Raw genomic sequence first — 18,311 nt, 5'->3', positions numbered from 1 at the left:
TGTGGAAAAAACCTCAGGGCAAAGAGGAATTTTCAACACTCTTTTCAGATATCAGTTTGAAATTATCGAAGTTTTATTGGATTCACAATAGATTCTTGCTTTAACCATTGTTGTTGTTGCTAAATGTAAGGTAACTTTCAAGTCCACACCTGGATCTGTGGAAAGGAATTGAAGCATGTGCATCGTAAAACTGCCAGTGGAATCAGACGGGCGAGGGATACATCTTGATTTAAATCTTGGAATAAGAACTTTAATCTTTGGAACTGGTAGAAGACTACCATTTCTAAATTATGAGGAATTATTCTATTATTCTATTTGCGGGATACCTTAAAACCTTCTGGGGGTGGCTGTGCCAGTTCATAGTATGAGTCAATGTCTGAATGTTAGGGGATAGTTTGTTTTATCTAGGGTTTGTACTTCTTGGGCTGGTCAATTTATCCCCTCCTCCGCCCCCGATTTCTCCCTGGTCACAGGACACACTAACAGGCACTGAGACATCAAGTCTTACAGACGAAAGCCTGTCTAATGTATAGTAAGGCTCATCTCCAAGAATGAAAATGGGTAAATATTAGTAAAAAAAAATTACACAAATCACTTTCCCAACTTACATAGCCTTTGGATCCAGAAATAATAAAATGTGTATCTGTTTACCTGGGGCAAACTTGCAACAATTCTCAGACACAGTGATTTTAGAATATGAATTCATAACATGCTGGCTTTTAGTGAACTGAAGTCAGCTGAAAATTATGTTGATCTCAGGTCAAGCTGGCTGCAGGCCAGCCCTTATTGTACAGTGACTGGCTGGTGTGAAACACAGATTCATATTCAAACAGTGAAGATTGTCCCAAAAGTCTGGCAGCAATGAGGACATTCTTGGATTTGCACACCCCTCTGACTAGCAAACACCAGGACTACTCTGAGTACTGAAGGAACATCATTCTTTGCAAAGGATGAACAAAGGATGTTTCCTTCCATAAAGATTTGAGAAATTGGAAAATAACACTGCATAGGTAGATAATATTTTCTAAGTATTGTCTTTTCAGGAAACATTAGGCACTACTGGGGAGCGGGGAGGTTGCCTCTGGGCTTTTGCTAGTACTAGATACGTCAAAGGAGGTTTTCACTAGTAATTTGGGAAGCTTACGCCTCTGGGAGTCACTGCTGTGATTTCAAAATAGAATTATCCGATGCTGTGTGATTTCTTGAATCATTAGTTTCCCATCTCATCCACCTTATTTCTTCATTTCCCCTTTTACTTTGCACGATCCAGCAGCAAAGGAGATGTAAGAAGAAAGGCACCTTAGGGAACAAAGGGAGTAGTGTACTTATCCTCCCCATTAATACATAAACAAATTTACATGTAATTATCTGATTAAGCTGCCAAGTGATTAACTCTGTGGAACATTCTGTATCTGTGAATTTATGCAGGTCTATCTATGTAGTGGCATATCTGGGAATGTTATCTACATTTTTTAAAACCTGTGTTTTAACTTGTACTACATCCTTCACATAGTCAAGCTAATACTAATATACATTTTTAAAGCATGCAGGCTAGTCTTGTATAAAGTGAAAGTTGCTCCCAAACTAACCCTCCAGGGAAACTTTATCTTCATCAATAGAGGAATGATAATACTGATCAACCCTACAGTGCTATCATAAAAAATCCTGCTTTTTCTGCAATTTCTGAGATAATCCATAAGAAACAATTAGAACATTTATTCTGAAGTACTTCTTCATGCTAAGTACTAAGTAATTTTGCTATTGCTCACTCAAGAAAAGATGCAGCATTGCAAGTAGTTGTCAGCTGAAAGGCCCCAAATTTCCACTCCACAGGCTTTCCTGTTCCACATTCAGTGCTATTTTTCTAGAAAAAGAGGTGTCGGAACTCACCATGAACACCTCCCTTGTTCTCTTATAATGGCAAAATTGCCAGGACAGAGTTCCAGTGAGTTCCGGCTAGAAAAAAAGTCCTGCATATTATTGAAGGATGAAGGTCCCTTTGCAGGCCAGTCTGGAATCAACTTGTACTTTGTGGAGGACTAGTCTCCATGTGTTTTAGATTCATTTAAGTATTTTACTGCGTCACTGTATTAAAAGCATACAATAATGGTGTAACACGTGGGACAGGGAAAAGGTCAACATACATCTTCATAATGATCAAGCAATAGTGGGAAAGGGGCTACCTGAAAAATCTGCCAGATCTTTATTAAGGTTTTCTGGGGGCACACAGACTGCAGAAAGAACATGGGGATCTAACCATGGTGTTTACGGTATCTGATCACAGAGCTGCTCTGTAACCACAAAAAGAGATTGCTAATATTATCTGCTAAGCGAGAAGCAACAGAGTACATAGGTGGTTTTACCAAGGCACCATACACTTGGATCTTCCCCTACTTTCTCCTACCCTGCTTGTCTTGCTTGGCAGGTTTTAGCCCAGAATGTTTATGTGGCTGCTGTCACTCCATAACTTAACGCAGTGGTGGCTGTGGAAGTGCCAAGGACGCCACACTTCTCATTACCACCCCGTTTGGGCAAGCTGGAAAACTTCCTCTGGCTGGATTCTTCCCAATGGCTGCCAGTTTCTGGTCCTACTTTAAAGGGATTTATATCTCCTAAATTCTTCACACCTTGGAACTGTGTGCAGCAGAACTTAAAGGAAATTCTTGTTTAACAATGCACTTTAACTGATCAGCACACTGTGGCATGAGTTCAACATACTGAAAGTCTGAGCAAGCTCTTCCAAAGAAATCCAAAGTGTGCTGTGTGCGTTTGGAAAGTATTCCTTCCAGCTGAATTTGAGCAGGCCTGGCAGAATAAAAGCCTTTGATCTGAGGGGAGAAAATATATTTAGGATTTTGCAATGGGCCCTTTGAGGGTCATTTATTGTGCATACTTTTCAGCAGTACGTCTGAAATTAACATTGCCTCTTTGCAAAGCAACAGGAGGTCATGTTATTATGAGAACACAATCAGTAGAATTGGTTATGACTAGGTTTTCTTTCTGAAAATGACAGTCTATGCTACAGCAGCCGTTATATTAATATTTTCTTTTTTTACTTAAAAACAAAACAAAACAAAAAAACCCTGGAAATTTTACTGTGCAGCTGATGGAGTTGTTGTAAACTAAAATATCGCATGATCTGATCAAGACCCAAAGAACCCATTTTTTAAATACCCAAACCATCTGGCTGGCTGTCCCATGATAAATCTCTATGATAAATGTCTTCGTTTTGATGTTACAAAGGAACCACAAACCTGCTCAGTTTTTGGCACAGCTGAACACTCACTGGCAACAGTAGAATAGAACTCACATGTCCAAAAATAGAGAAATAAATCATTTTGACCTGTGGGGGTGTAATAGATTTAGAAAAAAAGCTGATTGTAATTAAAGGGAAAAAAGGGTTAGCCATTATAATTCATCTCTGGAGGGAAGGTGTATTTTTAAAGTTCATTCACTGCATTATTCTGACACATAGTTCCATACCAGTATATTTCAGCATAACTGTATATTTACAGTTTGATTCATATAACCACATGCAGGATATTTGGTGGGGGGAAACACAAATTAATTGCATTCCCAACCCCCAATATGCTGAATGCACACGTACTATTCTATTAGTGACTGAATTTATATTCAGGGCCATTTCACACATTACCCAAAGACAAGCTTGTGTTTGAAATTGAGTGTGCATTCAACAGGAGCTTGTAAATAGTCTTAATGAGTGTATCTGCATCTATACATTTTGCAATCATACTTTACGTTTTTAGGTGTAGCACAGCTGCAAATGTAATGTATAAAGTGGTCAGTTCCAGGGGAGATCCTCTGGATGCCTGGGAACATCCCCCTCTGCCACTGTTACTTTCCCCTTCCCCAAAGGTAAGATTTTGCAGACAAACAGTAGTGGCTTGCAAGAATGAAGAGAGCAGCGCTGCCGGCAACAGCAATCTTCCAATGCATCCTAGTCCGGAATCCAAAGAACCACAACCAGGATCTCAAGAACCACGTAGCTATTCCTGCCTCTCCACCACTTGCTATACAGTGGAACCTTGGTTCCCGAATGGCTAAGTTGCCGAACAAATCAACTCCCGAATGCTGCAAACCCAGAAGTAAGTGTTCTGATTTGTGAACGTTTTTCAGAAGCTGAACATCCGACACGGCTTCCACTTGAGTGCAGGAAGCTCCTGCAGCCAATCAGAAGCTGCGCCTTGGTTTTCGAATGCTTTTGGGAGTCAAATGGATTCCTGGAATGGATTAAGTTTGAGAACCAAGGTACCACTGTATTGCAATCCACTTCTGAAACAAAAGGGAGTCCTAACAGCACCTTGTATCGAGTGTAATTGTAGAAGTCTACTATTCAAAAAATACAAAAAAACCCCACAAACAAAATCCAACTAGACAAACTGACAATACCCCTCATCAGAATGGAGGAGGGGAAAAATGTACCCCAAAGAGCCAGTCAGGGGACATTCAAATTCCTATTCAGCCCTCATAAAGTGTGACTGGTTAATCCCATACTACTACAGAGCAGGTGGGCAGGATTCCACAAAATGCAACAGATGCCAGTCCAAGGGTGCTACTGCCCCTTGTTCCCCTAATATGCTTCCTCCTAATGGGATATGGGGCAAACTCATGGGGCTCCTGCTGTAAATGTGGGACAATCCTTGTGGGAACTGTTGGCTGCTTCAGTAAATTGATTTGATTACATCTCACCAAGATTGCAAAAAAACAGTTTGCAGTATGGCATACCCTACACCATTTCACAGATGAAAATAGAGATATTCTTGTGCGCTTCTACTCCCACAAGTATTAGTCACGACCATTTGCACTAGAAACACATTGCTGAAGGCTCTTTTCCACCTGGTGTACCGAGTGCCCAGAATGTGTTATTTTAGCCAAAACAACACAAGAAAAACGAAATTGTGTTTTGTGAAATGGCAAATGGCAAATGATATGGGCTTTGTTATTCATTACTCCCATGTGTACTAGAAACAAGATGTATCTGAAAGGGTCGACCCTAAATGACCACTTTCATCACCTTATTTGGAGGTTGGAGGACTAGGCCTGCAATTGCTGAAGAAGAGCATCTATATGGTGCTGGAAATCTTCATGACTGCTGCTGTTTTTATTTCCCACAATTCTTCTGTATATTTCTATGTCGATCTAGCAATGCACTTGTGTGAATTGCAATGCACTTTTCCAGTCTCATTCTGGCACATGAATGTCTGTTTTTAAGTACAACTAAAGCCATGTAGGGCAAAGTACAGGAATCTAAATAGCTTGGGAATCAGGTGCAGAGACAGCTAGGTTCATTGATTTGTGAACGCATATTAGAAAGTCAGGAATTAAATACAGTTGTAGACTCATAATAGCCATCATTTTACCGAGACATAAATCTACCGATAAAATCATAAAATACCAAATATGTATAGATTACATGCTAAAATGATCTATATAGCCTGGACTCTTCACAAAAGAGCAAGGAAAGTGTTTTAAATTACCGTACAACTTTCAATTACACATATTGAATCAACTCTTGATGAATTATAATGTGAACTTCTTAGAAAATGACTGCTAAGAAAACAATTTGATTATATCCCTTTCTTTAGCCCACAAATAAAAGCAAACTATTCTCCACTCAATAAGTGGATAATTTTTGTTTATCAACATACCTTTCTCTCAAAATTCTGCAATGCTAAAACCTGTTTCTTTTCTCTGAATTCACTTGTGCATGGAAATATTTTAGTGGGCTGGTTCACTTTGCTCATGTACACACAACAAATAGTTTGAATAGGAGGATGAATAATCACAGATTAAATACTGCAGGAAGAACTGTCTTCACTCTGGTGCACCATGAGGTATAGAAGCCAGTCAGAGGAGGGATCTGAAGATGGTCCAGAATGCAACAGAAGGCATCTAAGAGGGGCCCAGCATAAAGGAAATGCAGATAAGCAAGGGTTAAAAGCAAAAACCACTCAATGGGTACAAAATGGAAGAGACAAAACAAACTGTGGGGAGGAGGAAGCCCAGAAAGAAAAGAAATGGGAAGCCCAAAAAGCAGGAAATAGAGTGGAATGCACTTTGGACTGGAGTGCTGAGACCATGGCCAACTTGGCCCATGGATGGAGGCATAGGGTGTGGTAACAAGATGCTGCTATATTGTTCTTGCTGGGAATCTCAGATAAAAAATAATAATAATGCTTAGCGGCAACAAGTGCAACAAGCAAGGAGGCTCCTGGTACAACTCTGTGCCCTCAGAAGCTGGAAGGCAACCAGGGACAAACCTGGTATGTGTTAATCCATAATAAATCCCAGGTTTTGTTTGAAGTACTTGTCTTGCAAGGTTCTACTTACCGCAAATTCTTATTCCTTCACATACAGTGCAATTCAATAGTTCACACTCTTGGCTCCCCCTCAGCAAAGACTGGTTCATGTAGAGGCACATCAGTTAATTCCTCTGTATTTAATTAATGTACCGTATTTTTCGCTCTATAACACGCACACAACCATAACACGCACATAGTTTTTAGAAGAGGAAAATCTGTAGGCATGCCACCCGTAGGCATTTCCTCCATAACACGCACAGACATTTCCCCTTACTTTCTAGGAGGAAAAAAGTGAGTGTTATGGTGCAAAAAATACAGTAGTTTTGATAGCTGGGCAGTCGAATATGTGAACCAACCCCATGGAATAACATATGCAACACAGACAGATATGAAAGTTCTGGCTTTATCATTAGATCTGTGATGGTCGGTTCATTGACATAAAAGTTAGCATTTTGTATTCCAGTTGTCAAGTAAGGAACATGCATGTGTAATCAGTCAATCAACACATCTGGAAGTATTAGATGGTGACTTTCTTTTTTTTACATGATGCTCTCAATGAGGTAGTGATGGCATGTAGAAACATAGTGTATATACTCAGACACACTTGGAAATAGGGGATGGGGATAAATTTGATTCAGTTCACATTTAAGCAAACCTAATTAATTCACACTTTCTGAAACAATACACAAACTGAAACAGTGTCATTCTTAAAAAATGACACTTCTCTGAATATTGCAATGCAGCTATTCAGTCAAATAACCTGTACAAAAATGCTTATACCAGGGGAATGTGCACAGAAAGGCAGCTGTTAGTGAAAATAATGTACAGAAATCCATTATACAGCTGTAACCTTGGTTGTTAAATGCCCTGGAATTCAGACGTTTTGGCTCCCAAACGACTGAAACCCGAAAGTGACTCTTCCGGTTTTCTGACTTTTTTTGGAAGCCGAACATCGGACAGGGCTTCTACAGCTTCTGATTGGCTGCAGGAGCTTCATGCAGCCAATCAGAAGCTGCAATTTGGAAGTCAAAAGACTTTGGAAGTCAAACGGACTTCCGGAACGGATTCCATTCAACTTCCAAGGTACGACTGTATTAGGTAAGAATGCTTTGCAAAATTGTGCATATTCGGTAAAATGGCATACAAAATGTGCTTGTTAGGAGAAATTCACATATCACAGACTGATGCAGAAATGTGGAGAGCTGAATTTAACATTAGTTAAATTAGAAATTGAGTGAAATCAAAATTCAGATTCACCCATCCCTACTTAAAAGATATTTCTGTGATCAAAGGTGTCCCCCAAATGTTCTGCTCTGATTGTGAAAATTCCACCCAACTGTACCAGTCATACTGAAGCTTCATGTGGCATTGTTTTTACTTGATTGAGGGCTTGCACATACAGTGATACCTTGGGATGCGAACGGGATCCGTCCCGGAGCCCCGTTCACATTCCAAACGGAATGCAAGACGCAATAGAACGTCTGCGTGTGCGCAGGTCGTGTTTCGCTGCTTCCACACAAGCGTGTGATGTCATTTTGACCGTCTGTGCATGTGTGAGTGGCGAAACCCAGAAGTAATGCGCTCCATTACTTCCGGGTCGCAGCAGAGCGCAAGACAAAAGTGGTCAACCTGAAGACTATTTATCCCGAGGTATGAATGTACTGAAGGATGATCGCATGGAGAAAATTCAGTAGCGAAACACAAAATGTGAGCGGGTCTATAACGACATCTGTGAATTGATCCTAGTTAAAAACAAAAACAAAAAAACACAGGCCTCTCAGTCTGGAAGAGTAAAATGGGGAGGGGGGCAGGATATCATGTGTGTTGCCCTGAGGTCTTTGAGCAAAGGGAAAGATAAAAATGTTTTAAAAGTGTAAAACAATGATCTGTGATGACCCATTCATTCAGAGTCATCACTCGATATTGCTGGAACAGAGTAATAATGGACATTTGTCTGAGAAGGCACTTAAAGTGATGAAATAGTCTTCAATTGATTTAAATCAATTCCAGCTATTTATGCAACATGAGCTTTACTTTTTAAAGTGTATATACACTCCTTTCTATTATTCTTTTTGAAATTTTGTTCAGAAATGTATTCTTTTTTTGTGTAAAACACCCAGTGCTATGTCAAACAAAATTAAAGAACAAAAGTAATTTGTTTTAACAACAAATATATTTTAAACTCTTGAGTTAAATTTTATTTTGCCACAGAATACAATATGCGATTTGTGCTGTCCTTTGTCCCTATGATTCCTTGTTGATTTTTCCTCTTTTGTGTGTGTAATGTTGTTTGTTTCTATTAAAATCAATAAAAATACAAAAAGTGGGGGAAATGTGAGAAACAATGATTCATCATCCACTTAGAGAAAGATCAATAAACTACATTAAAAATTCAGGTGGAAATATTTAAATATTATGGGCACAATCCAGAGGGAACTTCTCATGCGAAAGCCCCTTTAAAATGATCAGGAGCTGCACAAAGGTTCTACCACACAGAGCTCATTTTAATGCCGCTTGTACAGGAGTGCTTTCCACTGACTGTGGCCCATTTTTAATTACTTTCACTTGTTTCTTGCATGTTCCTCAAAGTTGTGGACACTTAGTAACCTGGCCCACAGGTCAATCCTATACATGTCTGCTCAGAACAATGTCTTGCTGAGTTAAAGGGGGATCACTCCCAGGTAAGCAACTAAAGGATTAAAGCCTTAAAAACAGATAAACATGAAGCTGTCTTAGTCAGACCCTTTGATTCGTCTAGCCCTGTATTGTCTTCTGTGACCATCAAGGACTCTCCATGGCTACAAGTCGGAGACCAGCCCAGCTTGTCTATCAGGGAATCTTTGTAAGCAGAGCAGAAGATTGAACTTGGGACGTTCTGCATTTAAACCATGTGTCTCTTCCTGAACAAAATACAACAATAAACTCATGTATATGCCTAACAAGCCAACACCTGCCACAGAATAAAGATCTTATAATGTTTTAGGAAGTTTTCAAAGGCTGGCCACGCTCCCCCCTCCCCTTGTATGTGTTTTATTGTATTAATGTCTTTTGATTTGTTCTTAGCAGTTTCCAGTTTTCTTCCCCGAAATAAAAGTGGAAAAATTAAAATATATATAAATAAATACCCACGCTGGTTCCCCACCCAGCATCCTGGCTGCTGACACTGGCCTGAGGAGCAGCCATGTGTTCAGAAAGCCCACATGGTGTAGCCTCCAAATGTTATTGGAGTATTGTGGTCATGGGAAAGGGGTATGCATATCCTTTCCAGTAGCAGATGAACCATGCTTCAACATTTACCTCAGAAGTATGCAAATGGTTTGGAAATGTTATTAGTGAATACGAACTTGATTACGAAAACTTATTTCCTGCCCCTTTTTACTTATCCTAACAAATTTATGATATTTCCACCCCTACCATCCCACTGAAAAACAATGATGAGTTTCTCCCTCTCCATGGTACATCCATGGATAATTCAGAACAGGTGTGCAGAGACTGCAGTATTATCAGACATACGTACGTGTGTGTGTTTGTGTGTGCATATCTTTGCTCTAGGCTCTGGGAATGAAGCCCAGCAGAAGGCAATAGAGAAATGAATTACATCTCTCTTCATGTTATTTGAATTTCATGGTGTATACCGTGTGGGAAAATGGCTAGCATCCCTCAGAAAACCACAACAGGGTGACTCCATAGGGAGATTAAGTCATTACACTGTTTCAGTGATTACGGCACGGCTGCTTAAACGGCAATGCAAATTGGAAAACACTTCCCTGTTAACATTCATTGTAGGGAGATGGAAGCCTAGTGTTTCTATTGATGCTCTGTTTAATCAAATCTTATCTCCATTTTCATCACACTGTAAAGTGCCAGTATCTGTCAGAGCCCAATCAAGCACCAAGTACCGCTAACATGTTTTGCTTTGGAATAAAGGCATTTAAGCAGATTGTAGAATTGTTTTAAAGTTCTCAATAAACTGAACAAAATACAAGACTTAGGAAGGAGGGAGGATGCCTTAGTCTCACAGATTGTTCAGTTCATCAATGGCCCACCCATACTGGCTCTAAAGCTGCTTGTGTCTCCATTGTTTGTTTGAATGCATATTTATTTATTTAATAAAATTTGTACTCTGTTTGATAGTACAAAACCTCAAAGCAGTTTACAAAAAGATAAAACAATAAAATTGAGAGGGGGGATCACAGCCATACTTTAAAACAAAAATGAAAATACTAAAACATGCACACAGCTCAAGTCCATATGATTTGAAAGCGAATGAAATTATTCCGTAATATAATGGTCTTGGTTACATATAATACTAAGCATGAACGAGCAAGTATACTGATGGCAGAGCAAAGAGTGCAATGGGTTCATTTATTTCCCTAGACCTGCTACAAGGAACTATGCCATGGTTTGGTTTAGTGCCACTGGAGAACCCAAGTATGTGGTTTCTTCTCCTTTAAAGAAACCACGAGGGTAAACCAAGAACAAACCTTGGCTACAGTGCTTGGGATATTTGGAGTGAGAAAAACCATGAGTCCTGGTTCACACGCCATCCTAGGCCAACCAAGACTTAGCTCCTTGTAATGTGGCAGCAGTAGAATCAGGGGAGGAGCGGAGCGGCCATGATTTTTGCTCCATGCAACACAGCATGCTTGCTTGTTTACACTAAGCCACAGGTTGATTTGCGTAGGGCTTGCCATCCTTTTTGAGCCTGTGGACGTAATTGCAAACTGGAGAAATCACTGTGGGCACCACATACACTACAACCAAGTTCACATCATAACCTCATCTGAAGGTGACAATGTAATGCTTCTTTTAGTGGGGGAAGGGGCCCATCTGAGTGAAAGAGAAATCAGCACCCACAGGCGCTATATTGGTGACCCCACCTTAGTGTTACATTTGAACCAGGCCAACTCTGCATGTGGCCAAGTCGTTAAGAAAAAGGGTTATAGTTGCAACTGAATTTAAACCTAAGACAAAATTTCAACTGAAATTTTAATGAGCTTGCTTTTGAGAAAAATCCCCCAAACTTCCATGTAAGCAAAAGCAGCACTGATAACGCTTCAGAAATTTATCAGAAGGCAACCTGGGTACTTCTAGCTGGATCCCAAGTCAGAACCTGCATGTTTTCCCATCGGCACTTACTCATATAAAGTGATTGAGAATCTCCTTCAGGTAATCAAACAACTAACTGAGCCATTCAAGTACTGGGAGGACAAAACAATTTTTTTTTTTGCTTTCTGCATTGCAATGGACAAATGAAAACAAAACCAGGAAAGAATGTAGATGAACTACTGCATTGCTTTAAAATTACCCGAGAAAGACACTAAGGATGCATTACATTTGCCAAGAGAAAGAACGAGTTGTGTTATGAATTGCCAGCACTGGCAAACAGTGCGAGATGATGGAGCACATATATTCTATATTATATTGACTGGGGGTGGGAGTGGCTTTAGGTCAGTACTCTACCCTTTAGTTCTACTCATGATACATTCTGCAAGGGCTGGATAAGCAAGCCTTTCTCCTGGCAAAAATACACAGTCGTGGAAGGAAGGCCTGCTTCCAGAATTTCAGGCATAAATGCATAGCTATAAAGGATGGGATGCCATCACTTCCTATTGCAAACTGTTGGCTCTCTCTGCTTTGGCCAGCTAATGGTTGCCTTCATGCTATCATTACAGAAACAACATTCTGACTGCCCTGAATTTATTGCCCTGAAGGTTTCTTCCAAGAGTGGTTTATAATTTGTTGAAGCCAGGATGTCTCATGAAATTAGATATATTCAGACACAGCAGAAAGTGATACAGGAACACACTTCAGTGGTTGGCTGCCCAAGAGCTCAACCCTTCAGGTTAACTTACATAGGCTGATGAAGAAAAACATGTGGCTGTCATAGATGAACAAAACTTTCATCTCTAAAACACTGGAGGCATGCCAAAACCAGGTGGATGAGGAAATAGGGGATGGGAGGAAGTATAACCCCAATGGTAGATACTGGTGTAACCTTTTGTCAATAGAAAAATCAACCAATGCCACCTGCAAAATAATGTGTTTTACATTTACCTGCTGTAATGCTCTCCACCATTATACTTAGGTAAGATAGGTCATCCCAAGTCTGGGATGAATATTGGCTGACTGAAATCTTAGTAGAATTTAGAGCAGCATCATATATGTCTAACATGTTCTAGAATAACCTTAGCTTTGGCAAATGCATCTAACAGCTGGAGAGAGACACCTCCTTTTGCCCATGGTAGTATTCCCTCTAGATCAGAGGTTGTAAGACAAGGGAGTCTCAGAAAACTACTAAGATCTCCATAAAATGACATTTTTGAGAAGCCAGGAGCCACAAACCCCCAGTCTTAAGTACTTTTTAAATAACTCTTAGACCTATTTATATATGCTTCACCTCTCTTGAAAACTATATATGATGCACAATCCCATCAAAAAAGCCTCTCTCAGGGAGGCAGAATCATCATGAGGTCACAGTGGCCACCCTCTCTCCTTCCGGGAGGCATCATCATCATGAGGTCACAGTGGCCACCCTCTCTCCTTCCGGGAGGCAGCATCATCATGAGGTCACAATGGCCAGCCTCTCTCCTTCCGGGAGGCAGCATCATCATGAGGTCACAGTGGCCAGCCTCTCTCCTTCCGGGAGGCAGCATCATCATGAGGTCACAGTAGCCACCCTCTCTCCTTCCGGGAGGCAGCATCATCATGAGGTCACAGTAGCCACCCTCTCTCCTTCCGGGGGGCAGCATCATCATGAGGTCACAATGGCCAGCCTCTCTCCTTCCGGGAGGCAGCATCGTCATGAGGTCACAGTGGCCACCCTCTCTCCTTCCGGGGGGCAGCATCATCATGAGGTCACAGTGGCCAGCCTCTCTCCTTCCGGGGGGCAGCATCATCATGAGGTCACAATGGCCAGCCTCTCTCCTTCCAGGAGGCAGCATCATCATGAGGTCACAATGGCCAGCCTCTCTCCTTCCAGGAGGGAGCACCATCATGAAGTCACAGTGGCCAGCCTCTCTCTTTTGCTTTTGGGACTCTACACTTTTCTTTCCTGGTGTGGCTACTGCTGCTGCCTCCATAGTTTGCTCCCACATCCGTCCAGTTATGTTTAAAGGATTCTACTTATGCAATTTCTCTTCCATACATGTTTACAAAATATAGAAGCCATGCATGTCACAAGGGGCTGGGTTCCATGTGTATTTTGTAAGTACACATGGAAGAAGAAGAAAAAGAAGAAGAGGAGGAGGAGGAGGAGTTTGGACTTGATATCCTGCCTTTTACTCCAATTGAGTAGTCTCAAAGTGGCTAACAATCTCCTTTCCCTTCCTCCCCCACAACAAACACTCTGTGAGCTGAGTGATGCTGAGAGACTTCAGAGAAGTGTGACTAGCCCAAGGTCACCCAGCAGCTGCATGTGGAGGAGCAGAGACGCGAACCCAGTTCACCAGATTACAAATCCACCCATCTTAACCACTACACCATGCTGGAAAATACAGTGGTACCTCGGGTTACAGACGCTTCAGGTTACAGATGCTTCAGGTTACAGACGCTTCAGGTTACAGACTCTGCTAATCCAGAAATAGTACCTCGGGTTAAGAACTTTGCTTCAGGATGAGAACAGAAATTGTGCTCCTGCAACGCGTTGGTAGAGGGAGGCCCCATTCGCTAAAGTGGTGCTTCAGGTTAAAAACAGTTTCAGGTTAAGAATGGACCTCCGGAATGAATTAAGTTCTTAACCTGAGGTACCACTGTAAACCATATGGGTGGAAACAGTCACTATGTAAGCAACTGTGGAGGAGGTGGTAGCTGTGCAAGCCAAAGTGCATATGCAAAGGGCTTGGACAGATTGTTAGAGGCAAGCCACAGTGGTATTGCCATTCTGCCACCCTATTTGTAGGTAGCAAAATCATTGGTGGGATGGACACATTTTAGGATGGACACAACATTCATTGTTGCTCTCAAACTGCCCCCTGGAGTTCTTCCAGGTGACCACCATTTCCTCCAAAAGCCCTCTGACACAAATGCTACACAATGATGTAGTGCTGCTCTGAAAGGGGCTTCTGGAGTAACAGGACATCCCTCCCCCCTCTCCCAAAGATTACATCATCATGCAACATTATGCTAGTGGGCAGTGCTGGATTTACGTATAAGCTAAACAAGCTATAGCTTAGGGCCCCACTCTCTTGGGGCCCCACAAAAAAAAATTCAAGGGAAAAAACCTGGATGTACATATCCAAAATATAAGATAAGTTCAGCAATTACTTTTATAAAATACATATTTTGTTATGTGCAAATGGCTTTAGATACCTATTAGGTTCATAAATTACCATATAGCATATATGCAACACAAAAACAGCGACAATTTGTTGTTGGCAAAGGACAGCTGGACATATAAAGGGCCCCATTACCTTCTGTAGCTTAGGGCCTCATCAAACCTAAATTCGGCCCTCCTAATGGGCTCTGGAAGACAAAGTGGCTCTGGGGTGGGAGTACGAGGACAACAGTGAATTTCAACCACTCCTAAATCTCATCCCTAATGTTCTATACAAGGAGCATTCACATCAGTATTAGATTGCACTATTATATATATCATGCTGGCAGTGCCTGACACACTACTAAAATGTACATCTTAGTAAGGACTCCAAAGTTCACAATTACCTGGTTCAGATTGTAAATTTTGCCACCTTGCAATACTTGACTGACATCTGAATTGAGGGCCATATATCTACAGTTTGGAATGCTAAACAAGCTTCTGTGCATGTATGGTCTGCTTTAGGTATGGCACTTAAACATCAGCTGCTTGGCAGCTCCATGCATGGAATTCCTCCACTCTCACCCCAACCTCAGCCTTAAATGAAACCCTCACTAATTGCTGGTTGAAATAGACAGATGTGTGTGCTTCCTCACTGGTTCTTAAGCTAGGCAAGCAGTTGCAAAACAGCAGCATCCATGGGTGCTAAAAGTTCAAGCACTTCTTTATTTAAATGTTTATACCCTGCCTTCCTGCCTGAAAGGGCCACAGAGAAACAAAATGGCCTTTATTGTGTGCTGCAATGCCAGTAAGGAGAAGATCCACTGGGTCTCTTGAGGCAGGGATCACCACAAGCCACAAATGTAAAAGCCTTGTCCTGGGACTCCTCTGTGAATGGGCAAATTCAATGTGGGGAAAGGTAGTCCATTAAATATTCTGATCCCAACCAATAATAATAATAATAATAATAATAATAATTTTTTATTTATATCCTGCCCTCTCCAGCCAAAGCTGGGCTCAGGGTGGCTAACAACAATAAAAAAATAAAACATTCTACAAATAAATAAATAAATAAAACATTCTAAAATCATTTCATTATAAAATTAATTCAAATCAAATTAATGGCAACCATTGGGCTAGAGTTCTGTGAAGATTGCCAAAGGAGGGAGTCAGGCTGTGCCCTGGCCAAAGGCCTGGTGGAACAGCTCTGTCTTGCAGGCCCTGCGGAAAGAGGTCAAGTCCCGCATTAAGAGCTTTGAAATAAGCTCAGGAAACAAACAAACAAACAAACTGGAAGCCAGTGCAGACTGAATGGGCTCTAGCTCAAACCCTGTCAGCAGCATTTGCACCAGCTGAAGTACAAGCAAGGCAGCAGCAGCATGCATGCACCAACACTAGGAATCAAAGGAATTCTGGGATGCTAGGGACAATGGAAGTTTTCTCTAAGAACTCATCAAGCAAGTTCAGAAACACGGACAATTAATAATTGAGCTGGTGGGGGTATGTGTTTCACATCTATAATATATTCTTGTTGAATAGTATTATTTTAAAATAGATTGTAGATTTGAAAGGTTTGTGTCTCCTCCCATATATTATAAAAGACAGGTACTTTTCCATTTTGCTTAACAAAGTTTCTGTGAAACTTGAAAGTCTGCACACATTTTCATCTGTATAAATTGGTCCAATAAAGATGTCATGCACCCAAGTCCATACTACTTGATTACAATTGGCAATTTATAAAAACAGCATAAAAGAATCCCTAAAAGGTACAGTAAGTCTTTACAATCATTCACGTAAGATAATGGATTCCATTTCGAAAGTAAAAATAAAGAACTGAAATAAGATCTCTGGATATTTTATTGTTCTCCTTGTGCATTAATGGTGTAGTTTAATATTTCCTGCACTTATCGATGGAACCTTGCATCTTCGAAATATAGGAAAGTTTAAACTCATGATTTCCTTTAATATCTCAAATTAGTTGGCTACCATTGCTTTATGGGGATTATTAATGCATCTGTTCTTGGCATTTTGCCCTACACCATTTGTCTTTGAGATCTTGCTCCAAATTCAATTTTTGCTGGATTTTAGTTACATAAAACTTCCAAAGAGCATTAACTCTTATTCTTCTTATAGGTTCCTATTTCGGCATACAAAGGGCTTTGAAAAATGCACCCCTATTCATCAAACGACATACTTAATTTTAAATCCTGCTGGATGTAAGCACATCTTAAATTATTTAGTCATATGGTGGTAGTGGCCAGTTTGCGTAAGTTACATACTGTTGGGATGTTATGGGAAAGTCTTTCAGTTACTCATAAATGATGCAGAATCACACTGCCAAATTGTTGTGTGTCTGAATGCACGTTTGGAGTCAATTTCATATCCAATTGTATAAATTTAAATTGCTAAGCTACCATTGCCAATGAAAATTTATTAGTCATATTTTTTTTCTTTTTTTATTTAATAAAAACCCTCAGAATCTTCTAAGCACTAACTTCCATTTTTTCTACAAAATCCCATTGTTTTCCCTCCAGGATGACCTACCGTACATGTGCTTTCCCATCAACCCTTTGAGGTAGATGATGTCTCTCACATCATCACCAAGATCTCACCAAGATCAGACAGTTAGCTGCATGGCTTAATTGGGTTTGAATCTAGCTCTCCCTGATCCAGGTCCAAAACTTACCATTAAATTCTAACTGTTACCGTCATGATACCTCATGATGACTTTACCACAACAAAAACCAATCGTTGGATCCTACTTTGCTGGCTGAAATATATTCCAGAATGGTACATGCGTGAGTCTTCTAAATCTTGCTTCCATCTTTCGTGTCATGCTTCAGCTCTGCTCAGTTCTGCGCCACATCTAGCCCTGGACTAGCTGCTGGCAGAATGGAGTGTCTTTCCCTGTAGCCGCTGTGTCACATCCTGCCTTGCATTATAAGTGCAGTGCATCATAATTGGTAGTTAGGAACACATACTCTTACTCTCTCTCCCCAAGCCTTCTTTGGGTACATGCAAAAGGGACGTTGTTGAACATCCTTCTCTCGTCTGTGCCTGGCTCTGCAGTATACGCACGGTCCCTCACAGATCGCCCAATGAAGCCTTTTATTAGAGGTTCTAGAATCTTTAACAATCAGAATAATGGATGATACACTTCTCTTATGAGCCAAGCCATGATGTCACACAGGTACTTCAGGGAAGGAAAACTCCACTCTGTCAGCAATAGGAAGAAGTGAACAGAGATGGAACATAACATGAAAGATGGAGACAAGCCTTTGGAAGACAAAATCTGTCCCTCTGAAAGCTTTTCAGCAACATGTAGCCTCCAGATTGGCCAGTCCTGGGGTGAAGAATAGAAGCCTGGCCTTCTGCTCAACAGAGCACTATCTTCTAATTGCTACACTCCAGTTTTACTAGCTCAAGCCATTATCAGGGGCCGAGTGTTGGAACCCACACTCCACAGTGCTGCTTCCCCAGCTGTCCCCAACAGTGAATTTGCACAGAGGTAAGTATAGAACTCTATCCTGTACACTGATTGTAGGCACAAAGAACCCATAGTTCAACTTTAATGGATGGTTCAAAGAGGTGAAATAACTGTCTTGGGGAGGAGGGAATCCCTCTACCATAAAACAAAGCAGGAACAACATTCCTTCCAGATGTGCAATAAGAAGTGAAAGTCACAGTATTCCCTAAGGATGTAAGAACGCTTAGAATTTCAAAGACCAATGCCA

The 18,311-nt window shown here is 40.9% G+C and overlaps 1 protein-coding gene and 1 long non-coding RNA gene across 2 annotated transcripts in view; both read right to left on the bottom strand.

Annotated features, from left to right (window-relative positions):
* LRMDA (leucine rich melanocyte differentiation associated) overlaps window positions 1-18,311 on the bottom strand; it is a 724,603-nt gene that overhangs the window by 77,827 nt on the left and 628,465 nt on the right.
* On the bottom strand, window positions 8,478-12,987 carry LOC310706757. The gene is made up of 2 exons (XR_014526152.1): window positions 12,381-12,987; window positions 8,478-8,619 (listed from the first exon to the last, which is right to left on the bottom strand). It is a non-coding gene; the product is annotated as an uncharacterized lncRNA (long non-coding RNA).

Source organism: Podarcis liolepis, assembly GCF_965112155.1.
Source record: "Podarcis liolepis genome assembly, chromosome: 5".
Taxonomy (NCBI): domain Eukaryota; kingdom Metazoa; phylum Chordata; class Lepidosauria; order Squamata; family Lacertidae; genus Podarcis; species Podarcis liolepis.
This window is presented reverse-complemented; position numbering and strand designations above follow the sequence as displayed.